This window comes from Phaseolus vulgaris, chromosome 10 (genome assembly GCF_000499845.2).
Source record: "Phaseolus vulgaris cultivar G19833 chromosome 10, P. vulgaris v2.0, whole genome shotgun sequence".
Classification (NCBI taxonomy): domain Eukaryota; kingdom Viridiplantae; phylum Streptophyta; class Magnoliopsida; order Fabales; family Fabaceae; genus Phaseolus; species Phaseolus vulgaris.
Window position 1 is genome coordinate 33,306,528 of NC_023750.2, and position 13,038 is coordinate 33,319,565.

Below are 13,038 nucleotides of genomic sequence, written 5' to 3' on the forward strand. Positions count from 1 at the left end.
TCATCAAGTGCTTAAGAGAATAAATCTTATGAAGTGGTTCAGAGAAGCATCCTCATGAAGTGCTTTAGAGATTCATCCTTTTTTAACTTTAATGTTACAAAACTGTTTCTTCTTATAAGTAATTCATGTAAAACATTAATTAAATTAACAAACTTTGACAAAGATATGTCAGAATAGGATCTAACACATTCTACAATTGATAAAGAATACGTACCATACTTTCAAGATGACCATGAATATTTGTGTCCAACAAAAGCATTGATCAAAACCTATCAGAGATAGTGTATATTAGTTCTTAAATTGTTGTTCATATATTACAAAAAAAATATGATAAATAAAAATATATTTCAAATAATTAAATAATTTTTCATACCTCATATGTAAGGCTGTAAGTTAATACTTCAAACATTTTCGAATATTTCTTTGTAAACCACGTTAGTAGTGAAATTTGTGGCAATACCATTATTATCCAAAATCAATATCTTCAACCCTTTCTTAGATTTTACTCTTGAAAGAGAAACATATAACTGTCCTTGTGTAAAGACTGGACGGGATAGATATAAACCAACTTTATTCAGAGTTTGACCTTGACTTTTATCTATCGTCATGGCAAAACACAAAGATATTGGAAATTGCATTCTTTGAAACATAAATGGAAAACCTGTTTTCGAAGGAGTCAAGTTCATTCTCGGAATAAATAGTTGATCACTTATATTTTTCCCAGTAATAACTTTGGCACCAATAACATTTTTCCCCAAGTGAGTTACCTGTAATCTTGTTCCATTACAAAGTCCATTGGCTTGATCAATATTTCTTAGAAGCATTATAGGATCTCCGACTTTTAATTTAACACAGTGATTGGGAATTCCAAAGCATTTGATCTCATTTAAAAATTCAGTTGTAAACCACTCAGCTTGAGCATTTTCTTGTTCTTCACATTCGCAAGGACTGTCTGAACTTAAATAAGTAACTTCAGATCCCGGTATTAATGATAAAATGAATTCATTCACTTGATCCACACATTCTGTTGTTGGACATAATATTGCACCATCATCAAAAGAACCATCAGATGTCACATTGTTTATGTAGGAGGGATAAACAAACTCAACCAACTACAGTAAATGTTGTTCAACATCTAAAATTAAATTCTCTTCCGGTATTTCAATCATTCCTTGTCCTAACTCATTTAACTCCATATCTCCATCTCCAATGTGAAGTATCCAATCAACAAACTCTTTTATTTCTGTTTGACTTTGCATTGATGTATGACTCTTTAATCTCATATTCTCTGTAAGTTTTAAGATTTTGCAATGTTTCCATAAGTTAGAATAATTTACTGTTGCCTTCACAATGTCATATTTTGATCCATTTTTTACAACAGGTAATATCTGACGAAAGTCTCCTCCCAATACAATTACTTAACCACCAAAAGGTTTAAGAGCATTTTCTTCACTTTCAGCTCTCATGACATCCCTTAAAGTTCTATCCAGGGCTTCAAAACATAACCTATTAATCATTGGGGCTTCATCCCATATAATTAATTTTGTTTTGATCAACAATTTGGCCCTAAGACTTCCTTGAGGAATATTGCAGGTTGACTCTTCATTTATTACCAAAGGAATGCAAAAGGTAGAATGAGTTGTTTTTCCTCCTGGAAGTAACAAAGAAGCTATGCCGCTAGAAGCTACATTTAACACAATCAACCCTTTTGATCTAATACCAGTGGACAAAGTTTTCCACATGAAAGTTTTTCCAGTTCCCCCATAACTATATAAGAAAAAAAAACCACCAAGGTCTGACGAGACTACTGTCATTATATTCTCATAGACTTCCACTTGCTTAGGAGTAAGAGTTTGAAAAAGAGAACAATGCATTTCAGACATTTCTATTTTGTCATAATTCAATTAATTAATAATGAATCTATTTTGATAAATAAAAGAATCTGAATGAATAGGTTCTGGCAGACTTGGAAAATCTTTCAAACACTTACCATTTGAAATTAATAACTCTTCTACTTGTAGAAGACAAAGGTTTTGAATTTGAGCATGTTCAATTCTAAGACCTAGGAAAGAAATTATATGTCATACAACAATTATAAATTTCAAATAAAAAAAAATTATACCTGGTAGGACAAACTCCTTTCTTTTTTGGTATAAAATATCATTTGATAACAACTTCCATGTTTTGTTCCACACTTCATCTGGTCTAGGCATAGTATTCATCATTAAAAGGGTAACAAAGAGTCTTCTCAACTGATTTCCTAAAGCAAGGTCACTGCACTCTATAATGGCATCAATAAACTCTTTATCATCTGCCAATAGCCCCATTGCATAGCATGCCTCTTTATATGTTTTGTGAATGAAACCATTAACAGTTTTGATATTATCATAGTTACAGCAACCCTTTTGATAATTCAACAATAACCTCAGATAATATAATTCCCCTGACCCTGCAGGAATATATGTTAACCTTCCAATACTAACACCAATTTTCCTTGGCTTCCACTCTCTTCTGTCTGCCATCCAAACAAAATATCTAGGGTATTCACAGTAAGTCAAATTTTTTCCCAATGGATAAATTTTATTAGCTTCAAACCAAACTAAAACATTGTTCTTTTATGTTGATTGAAGTTCAATATTTCATCAATGTCTTTAAAGAGGATTGGTTGCTCGTACAATAGATGAAAAGTTAATCGTTGAACTGGAGGCCATCTATGATGAATATCAAAGGCAAATATTCTCCACACAACTTCACATGGAGATATGTATCTACAATCATAATACTGTTTAATTTCATCAATAATTGGGGTCTCTGTAGAGTCTTTATCAGCACTAGTAATTTTCAAATTGGCTTTATCTGGACCCTTGTTCACATATTTAAACCAATACTTGATTGAATTTGATTTGTTGCAATATTTTGTGTTAACATGGGCTTGATACCTCAGTAGTAGCAAAGGGCTCTATGGCACAACATTTCTATTGTCCAACTTAATTCCATTTTTAAGAATGAATGTTCCATTATCTTGACATTTATAACATGCATATCCATCCTCATCAATAGTATTCAACAGTTTAAATTTCTTGGGGTAAAATTTAGAACATCTACCATTAATCATTCAAGGTGAACTTATTTGACTTACCTCGCAAGGGCCATGTATCATGTAGGTTGTCACTGCCTTCGACAATTTAGGATATAAAATTGCATCGGGTAATTATGCAGAAATGACTCCATCAATATCTGTTGGATTTCTTAACTTTTTCTCTCCATCCAACCACAGTAGTATGTGGGCATGAGGTAAACCCCTCTTTTGAAATTCCACAGTGTACATACCTAAAAGAATATTTTTTTTTTTTTCAAAATGTAATACATAATAATATAGCAAAGAAACTGTTAAATATGGGTTAATACGGATTACCTGCATTAACTTTGCCAAAATAGTCATGTTTTTTGAAGTCAATCATCATTTGATCTAATTTCATCTTGAAAACTCTAAAAACAATGTCTGGCCTATCAGCAGCAGTTAATCCTTTTGAAGTAACAAAGTCACGTATTTCTGACCAATTTATGTTGCAGATAATAGTGATAAATAAATCCGAATATCCAAATGTTTTGCAAATGGCCATAGCATCTTGGCAATTGTTAAACATATACCTCATTCCTCCTGTAAAAGATGAAGGTAAAACTATACGCTTTCCAATTGCAGAAGAATTTGTTTCTCCTCGATTCATTGCTTCTTGTACGCCTTGCAAAATATCACAACGGATTGTTTTTTGGTTTAGCCTTATAACGACAATCTTTGAGCTTCAACCATTGTATATGCATCAACCAAAAATTGTTGAAACAATCGACGTGAATGGACTATATTCCCAAACTCCACATTTCTTTCTGGAATTCTAAATGCAATAAATTCTCTTAATGAAATACGACTTCTCTTACGTTCTCTACTGTTACTTCCAGAATTCCGTATTGGAATCTGTTCTTGATACCCATCCTCTCCAAAGGGGGAATATTAATGGATATTGTAATGGAATAAAGGCTGTATGTGTTTCATGGAGTCTATACATTTGTCCTGAATTTTTTTCCACTATGATATCTCGCCCTATATCCATGTTGCTCATATCACCCACAATTAATGCAACTATCTCATCTGTTGTAGGAGTATTGTACACTCTTGGATCTTTGCATCGGTGTCTAAATAACCTCAATGCAAAATCTGAATTTACATCATCATGTACAAAATCTCTTACTCTTCTAAAACTTTTTGCCAAAACATTGTTGTCATCAATCATCTTGGTAAGATCTTCAATCAAGGATTTGTCAAACTTCACATTTTTCACTTTTGACCTACATGCAATTTTTAAAAATATATCATTAAAATGATCTTTGAATTAATCCAGTAAATAGAAAGTAAGTCATTAAAGTAACTAAATATAACACATACCCAAAGTGAGATAATCTATTTGACACTTCATTTTAAGTGTCATATATGTAAAGTTGTGCAAACTTAGGAGATGACCCACTATTGGGGAGCAAGCTTCCAATCGTATGATAGTTTTGTCCATGCAGAATAAATTGAGGAGGGCCAAATTCATCATTTATCAAAGAGTGAATATTCCCCCCAATTGAAGTAAATGAAAACATACTATTGTAACTTCTAATATTTTGTAGATAGTGTTGACTTCGACTATCTTTCACATTTAATAAATCTAACAGCAATTTAGGAGGTTCTTGTAAGAAAGGGAGTTGTACTTTTCCCTTTTGACAACAAATAGAAAAATCAACGTTAACATAAGTCTTAGATTTCTGAGATCTTTCTTCATACCAGACCTTGCCCAAGCAGTATTCACATTGAATAGTAGGTTGTCCAAATTCAACAATAGCTATTTTCAGAAAATTAAGAAAGGTGATCTATTACTTTTCTGATATAAATTAATTTAGTTTGCATGAAGAAGTGAAGAAGTTAGAGTTAAAGATATGCACCTTCATTTTCAGCTTTTGAATATAATTCAGAACTATAAACTTGTCTGGTATCATCTGAAACAAAAATAATAAAAGAAAGTGGTTTTTACAAAATTAAAAAAAAAATTATAAATTAACAATTTTTAGTACCATTATTTTCTTCATTTTGGACATCTTTGTCAAAATTCAATCTCTGAGTCACTGATTCAATGATTTGAACACTGTGTGTACCGGACTTGTTATGTAAGTTTAGTGTGTTACTAAATACATACCCTACACTCCCTGCAACTGAATTACCGGGAGAAAATATGTTCCAAAGCAACAATTAATTAGTACTAAAACATGAGTATGATTTTGAAATTTAATTGACAAAAAGGAATAACAAAAAATAATTTACATTGGTTTTCTGAACTAACCTTGAAATTTAGGGGTAGTACAAATTGTTTGTAAACATGACAATGATTGAGAAGTTGCATCCATCACGTTCAAATGATTCTTAGGGGTCACTGATTGAGAAACACAATGATTTAGGTTAAAAAAGTATGTCTTTCATTAAATGAATTTTCAATCAATTTATATTTCTACTACCTCTAGCTTGATCACCCTTTTGTAGCTTTACCAAAATGTGCACAAATACAAAGAAAAAAAAATATTTTAAAAAAAATAAAGAAATAAAATTCTAATGTGCTATTGCTAGATATTGTAATCAAATATAACGAATCATGGATCGTAAACTAACCATGAGGAAGTTGAGTGAGGGTAATGTCTCCATGAGTAATTGTTTGCATTGATGACATTACTTTGGTAGTAGAATTCATCATGTTTAAGTCATTTTTAGGAGTAAGGTTATGAGAAGAAAGGAAATTTGAGCCTGTAATTCCAGATGTCTGAGAAGCAAAATCCTTATTTGATTTAAGAGTACTTTGACCTACAAAAAAAAATTTCAATGAGTGATCAAATAAGATAAATCAATTAACATCAGTATATAAGAACTTATAAATTATTTTACATTAAACTTAATCTTTGAACAATGATTTGAAGAACTTTAGCATTTCAGTGTGTTTGAACCATATATATATATATATATGATAATTATTACTACTTAATGATTTCAGCTGATTTAGAAAACATATAGTAAAACATAAAGTAGTACTATACTTAATAAATCTAAATTGTCTGTATATTTGTAATAATACTATAATTGTAATCAAAACAATTGAATGATCCATTCGAACTAACCATGAAGTTGCACTGTAAGCCCAAATTCTTCATTACTAGCTGTACTCATTGATGACAATACTTTTGGAATTGAATGCATGGTGTTGAATTCATTGTCAGGAGTCAGTTTTGCACAGATAGAATCATTTATGCTTGTATTTTGAGAAGTTTGACACAAAAATTTCTTAATTGAGTTCAGAATAGTTTGACCTACAAAAAAATAAATTAGGCATAAGATTTGACTTTAGTAATATAATTACAAATTTCATTGAATGACATATTGCGAGAGTTAAATGAAATAAAATGTCATTGTTATTACCTCTTGTTTGATCAACCTTTTCTCGCTGATCATAAATGAAGTTTTCCCCCTCTACCCTTGCAGATTTGGCAACATCTGATTAATATAAAAAAAAATTGATTCCACAAAAACAGTATATATAAAAATTCAAATGTTTATTGATGTAGTATTAGTCTAAATTGTAATGAATAAAATTTATAATACGTTTTCACTAACCTTGAAGCAATTCTACATTACTAACAGTACTCATTGATGACAATACTTTGGTTGTTGAATGCATTAATTGATTGTTGGGAGTAAACTTCTCATAAACAGGGATATTTGTTATCATAATTCGCGATGCTAGAGAATAAAGATCTTCAAATGAGTTAGGAGTACTTCCACCTACAACAATAAGTCAGAATGAGTGATAAATAAGGTAAAGGGATGCCAAATAATGTTAATTATATTTTAAATATAAATTTAAATCTAAATATATATAAAAAGAAGGTATTTAGGTTTCACTACCTATTGTTTTAACTTCTTTGCTATGCAATTTATATAATATATTTCTTCTTTTTCTTCTGTTATATTTTCCATTATCAGCATCGAGAACTAAAATAAAAAAAATTACAACGAAAATCATATATAAATAGGATAAAGTACTTTTGAAGTAAAGAATATTCTTAAAGTTATACTTACCATTGTTGGAATCAGATATGCATGTTGTGTTTGGATTTTGATTCTCTGGAAAATAAAACCCATGTAAAATAATAAGTTGTTAAAAACTATAACATACGATCTATTTTTTTTTATATATTTTTACCATAAATTGTGTTGAGAGTTCATTCACTCTTACATCATAACTGATTATTAACTTCTTTTATGAACCTAATTTTTAAATATATATAATAAAAAAATTACATACCAGTAAAATTAAGTTCATAGAATTATATGAGTTAAGTGTATTGCATTTGGATTAACATGTTTCAAAATAAAAATACATGGATAAATTTTGACATTTAGTATTATTAATGATAAAAAAAAGGTAATTATGTTCACTACCTGCTGTTTTGACTTTTCTGCTTCGCAATTCATACAATATATTACTTCTGGCATATTTTCCATTATCAGCTACGAGAACTAAAAAAAAAAAGGAAATTACAAAGAAAATCATAAATAAATAACATATAGTACTTTGAAGTAAACAATATACTTAAAGTTATGCTTACCATTGTTGGATTCAAATATGCATGTTGTGTTTGGATTTTGATTCTCTGGAAAATAAAATCATGTAAAAAAATAGGTCAAATCATAAACAAACAATAAATCTATTAAGAACTATAACATACCATTTATTTTTTTTATATATTTTTACCATAAATTGGCATAAGGGTTGATTATATATACATCATAATAGACTATGAAATTGTTTTCTGAAAATAATTTTGAAATATATATCTATATCTATATGTATGTATATATGACACTTAAAAATATAAATATACATTGTAGTTGCTATACCTGATGCATTAGAATTTGTTTGAGAAAGGCTAACAATCCCATTTCTTCTATTAATATTTTGCTTCAGTTGCTCCATAACTATTGAAAGTTGAATGACTGAACTTCAGGAGTATTGTAGTAAGAACAAATATTTTCAGCCATAAAAGTATGTACTGTTTTCAGGAGTAAGTGTGTAAAATATATTTTTCACGATAGCTTTGTTTTGGCGTCAATTTTGACGGTATATGTTATTAATTTGACATAATACAGTTATTAATTAAATATTAAAATATTGAAAAAAATGTGTAATATTTTTATATAATAATAATATCTATTTATATTTAATTATATAATAATGATATTTAATATTTAAAAATGTTAAACCAAAAATCTAACTTTGAAAAGGGATAACACTTGCACAATTTTTCTTTATTTTCCATAATAAACAATCAAACTTTGAAATGTAATGTTCTTAAAAAATCAAATAATAAGAACAATAAAAACATTTACAAATTTAGGTAGTATCAATGTTCAATGAAGAAAGGTCATGCAATGCATGTCTAGAAGTTGTTGTGAAAAAGGGGAACTTAACTTTTAAGATATGAAAACAAATTCCTATTCCAGTGCAAAAGAACAATGTTCTACTTTAAGCATTCTCATTAATGAATTGTTGGTTGATTTTTGAAAGAGGAAACATATAGGGAATAAATTTATCAGATTGTATATATAATAATATATATAGTAAATATTAAATATAGCAATATATTTGGACCGACATTTATCTAGGAACAATCAACTCTTAAACCACAGAAGAACGAAGCAAGCTCCAAAAACAGAAACATAAAGTACATCAATTTAAAAAAAATATACCCTGATCTGACAACCCTATTAAGCAAAAAAAAAAAAAAGGAACTTTGGCTAACTTTCTTTTGCACCATTGTAGAACAACTTTTTTGTTTAACAAAAAAAAGGAATCCTTGCATTGGATATATCTGAAATAATACCCAGCATGCAAGAACATGTAGTATATGTATACCGCCAAAAAAAAGTGACTAAAACAGATATCTCATTTTGTATTTACTAATTTCACTAAAACAAAACTTAAAATGATTATTATAAGCATATTATTTTATGAAATGTATATACCTTAAATATGTGAACTTAAAACATTTAAAAATGGAAACTTTAATCAATATTTAGGGTTAGGATGAAAAAAGATCCAAACTTTAATTACCTTTTCCATTCCATGGATACCTCTACAGTGCTTATGGTTACCAAGTTCTATATTGGGAAATCAAAGTAGAAGAGAAAGAGATTTTATGTCTTAAAGCTTAAGAATACAGAAATATTATATATAACAACATTTTTTTATAAAATGCATGCACCTTTAATTAATATTTATGGTTAGAATGAAAAAAGATCCAAGCTTTAATTACCTTTTTCCGTTCTACAGCGTTTCAGTTGTATCTCCCAGAACCAAGCAGAAACATAGTAGACCATGGAGAGCAGATCTGGTATCTGATATAATGAACAAAAAGAAGATGTTGAGACAAATGTTGTTTCTAAAATGTAAAAAATAGATATCAGTTGGCTTATGAATGTCGAAGAAGATGAAGATGATAAGGGGCAAATGAGTTTGAACTAATATTAGGAGAACCAACTTTATGTGCTTTTCCAGAATCTTCCTCAGTCACTTGTTAATGATTTATAGTGAAAATTGTGTTATTAAGTCATTTTGAATCTACACTAATATTATATTTATTTTAATTTGTTTTTATTTTTATTTTTTAATTTAACTTCGAAATTTGTACTCAGTGTGGAACTAATAATTACTTGAAAGTTCTCGAAGTATTAAATATTACTTTATACAACTTTTTTTTTTATTTGGAAATAATATATATTTCCTTTCTTCGGCTATTTTAATTTTTCTTAACAATATTTTTATGCTATTCAACATTTTAACTTTTCTTTTATTGAACTTTAACATTATAATAAGTCTGGCTAAATATAACAATTGTGAAAGTGAAGAATATAGAAAAAGGGAAATTCAGAAGTTTGAATTTAATTAAATTAAATTAAATATAATACAAAAAAATTAAGGCTAAATATAAAAATTGTGAAAGTGAAGAATATAGAAATAGTGAAATTCAGAAGTTTGAATTTAATTAAATTAAATTAAATATAATACAAAAAAAATTAACATTAAAATTACACAATTTTACAATGTGAAGGAGGCACAAATAATATGTAAAAAAGTGAAAGAATAATTTTTATCCATACATTATAATAATTTAAACTAATTTAAATTAAATAAAACGATTTCTTATACTATGTTCCCATATACATAAAAAAATGAAGTATTAAAGACTAACTTCGTTCTTTAAGTTCAACCTGCAAAAAAATACTCCAAAATAATTAGTGCAAGTAAAAGTATAATTCATTACATTATACCAAATCAAGTCCTTGTAAATAAAAAAATGTGTGTTTCTTCCAATAGAAACAGATTGTAGGCAAATTCATATTGAACTATGAAGTCACCTCCAGAAATATATAAGAAATATTTTTAAAATGAAATAGTACTCATAAAAATTTCTAAAAATTAGAAAAATGATACAGAAAAACAAACACATGTACATCAAAAGGTTTCGAGATAAAAAAAAATAGTTAATACATCAATAACTAATAAACTAATAAACTAATAATTAATAATAAACAATATAAACATAAACAATGTATAGAAAATCCAATTAATATGCATGCATTCCACAATCTAAAACAGGCTTATGATTTTTTTAATATACTGGAAATTCTTATAGCATTGAGCATATTTAGAAATGCCAACGCATTATTAATATGCCAGATAAGAAATGAAAAATTAAAAGTATATATGTATACATATTGAAAATATTGAAACACTAAACAATAAATACAAAGAAATAAAATAAGCTAATTAAACAGAACCACAATCAAATAAAAATAAAGAGTAAACAAAATAAATTGTTCTTGTTTCCTCAAAGTGGAAACTGGATGCTTCCTAACAAAATGAAGCAATACTTGCAAAAATAAATTAACTTAAACAAACTAATATAGTTCAAAACAATAACTGATTATCCTAAGCACTAAGTCTTTTGTAGTGACACATCATCAGTAGTAGAACCCTGATATCAGAAGAGGGCTTCTTGTTATAACATTCAAATATAATTTTGTCATCTTCACGAATAGAATGAAGACGACATAATTGTTTCCACCCGCTACAGAGTGTAACGCTTCTGGAAGGAAACCTAGACTTGAAAATGGTGCATTCCACATCTTGTAGCCATCCAAGTAGATTAACCTTCTTGAACTTCCCTCTACGAACATATTCAGCAAAAGGAGAAGGCAAATCCTTAAACAATAACGAAAATATTAGTTAATAAAAGAAATAGAATATATCAATATCCATTTAAAAAGAAAGGATGGTAAACTGACCACATATCCTCCAAAGACCTGTTTTGAACTCAACTTTAAGCCAAAATGTATAAAGGGGCAATTGTTGAGCGGCAACCTCCCTTGAACATCCTTCAGAAATTTTCTTATAATCATTTTATATAACTCCCCCATAAAAATAGTTATATTGAAGGAGTTATTACCCACGTAATGAAACAATATACTGTGGTCACCTTTAAACCCATAAAAATCACTCAGACGGGACCATCCATACACAATTTGGGGACAAAGTATATCTTTGTTATAATATACTATATGAATATTGCCTTGACTGCCGCTGAGGGTCCATTCCTCCTCCAGTTCATTTTCAAACTCGATGGCGAATGCACGATCCACGTGTCCATTCTATCCATTTTAAAACCATAAAAATACTCAAAGAACTGAAAAAACTATGAAAAGTAAGGAATTTCAGAACCAAAAACATACCTCCCCACGAATGTTAACTGTTGTAAATAAACCTCGAGCAGAAAGTTTTACGATCTCCTCAGGAATGACAACCATGACAATGAGAAAAAGAAAGATGAGGATGATGGAAGTAGGGAAGAAGTAGTGATCCTGCCGGTTGACTAAGCTCAAGAACGATGCCTCGTCACGATCTTTCTTCACCAGCTTTAACACCACATGCGCTTCAAGTCCACACTACCGATGGCCTCTCTGAGAACCTGAAAACACAAGATGGCGCCTCTGCGGCCGGTGGCGCTCCGACGCTCAAGTCAGTCACAGGAACACCCAAAAACTGAGAGAAAACTAAGTGTTGTAGAACCGTACTAAAGTGCTTTCAACCCAAAAAACAATGAGCCGTAATGAACGTACCTCTACAAATTCTGTTAAGTTTACCTTTATACCTAGGTTTTTTCTCTCTCCAGGCAGTTACGCTTTGGACGCGTGGCTCGCATCCAACCCTGCATGTGTCATCATCTGGGCTAGGGTAAAAGGTAGTACCCAGCCCTACACGTGTCATCATCTGAGCTAGGATAACTTGAGCGTCATTTCTATGTAGCATCCAACCCTACACGTGTCGTCATCTGGGTTGGGGTAACTGGTAGTACCCAACCCTACACGTGTCATCATCTGGGCTGGGGTAACTTGAGCGTCATTTCTATGTAGTAACCAGTCGCGCGGCCAAGCCTCTTATTCAAGGAGTAATCTAGCACGTAGCACGCTCTGGAACACCACCCAACAAGGCGAGTATCGAATGCAACAAAGTACACCGTCTCTGTGATATTGCTCGTCGCAAGTGCCACCCTCCTCATTGCTACGCCATGCATGTTCTAGCTGAGGAAACCTCGCCATCGACGAATGTCCACTATGGGAATCCCGTCGTCGATGGGCAAGCTGTTTCCTCCAACTCACTCGACCTTCACGCTCCATGCTGACGTAACAATCACCTTTACTGAACTTACACGCTTGAACTTACTCGCCTGAACCTCCAATAGCTTCAACTAAGTTTACTGGGAAACCCGGCGATGTGCTTCTTGTGGCGATGTCAGACCACCTGATCTTCCATTATCGAACACGGCGATGACACAAAAACCTGACGACAACCGACTATGTACACTGCAGAACTCCACTTCTACAAACGAAGACTATGCTTA

General features: G+C 30.4%; 1 pseudogene; it reads right to left on the bottom strand.

Moving 5' to 3' along the window:
- Window positions 1-401: 401 nt before the first annotated feature.
- Window positions 402-4,289, bottom strand: LOC137818221 (uncharacterized; annotated as a pseudogene).
- Window positions 4,290-13,038: the final 8,749 nt, after the last annotated feature.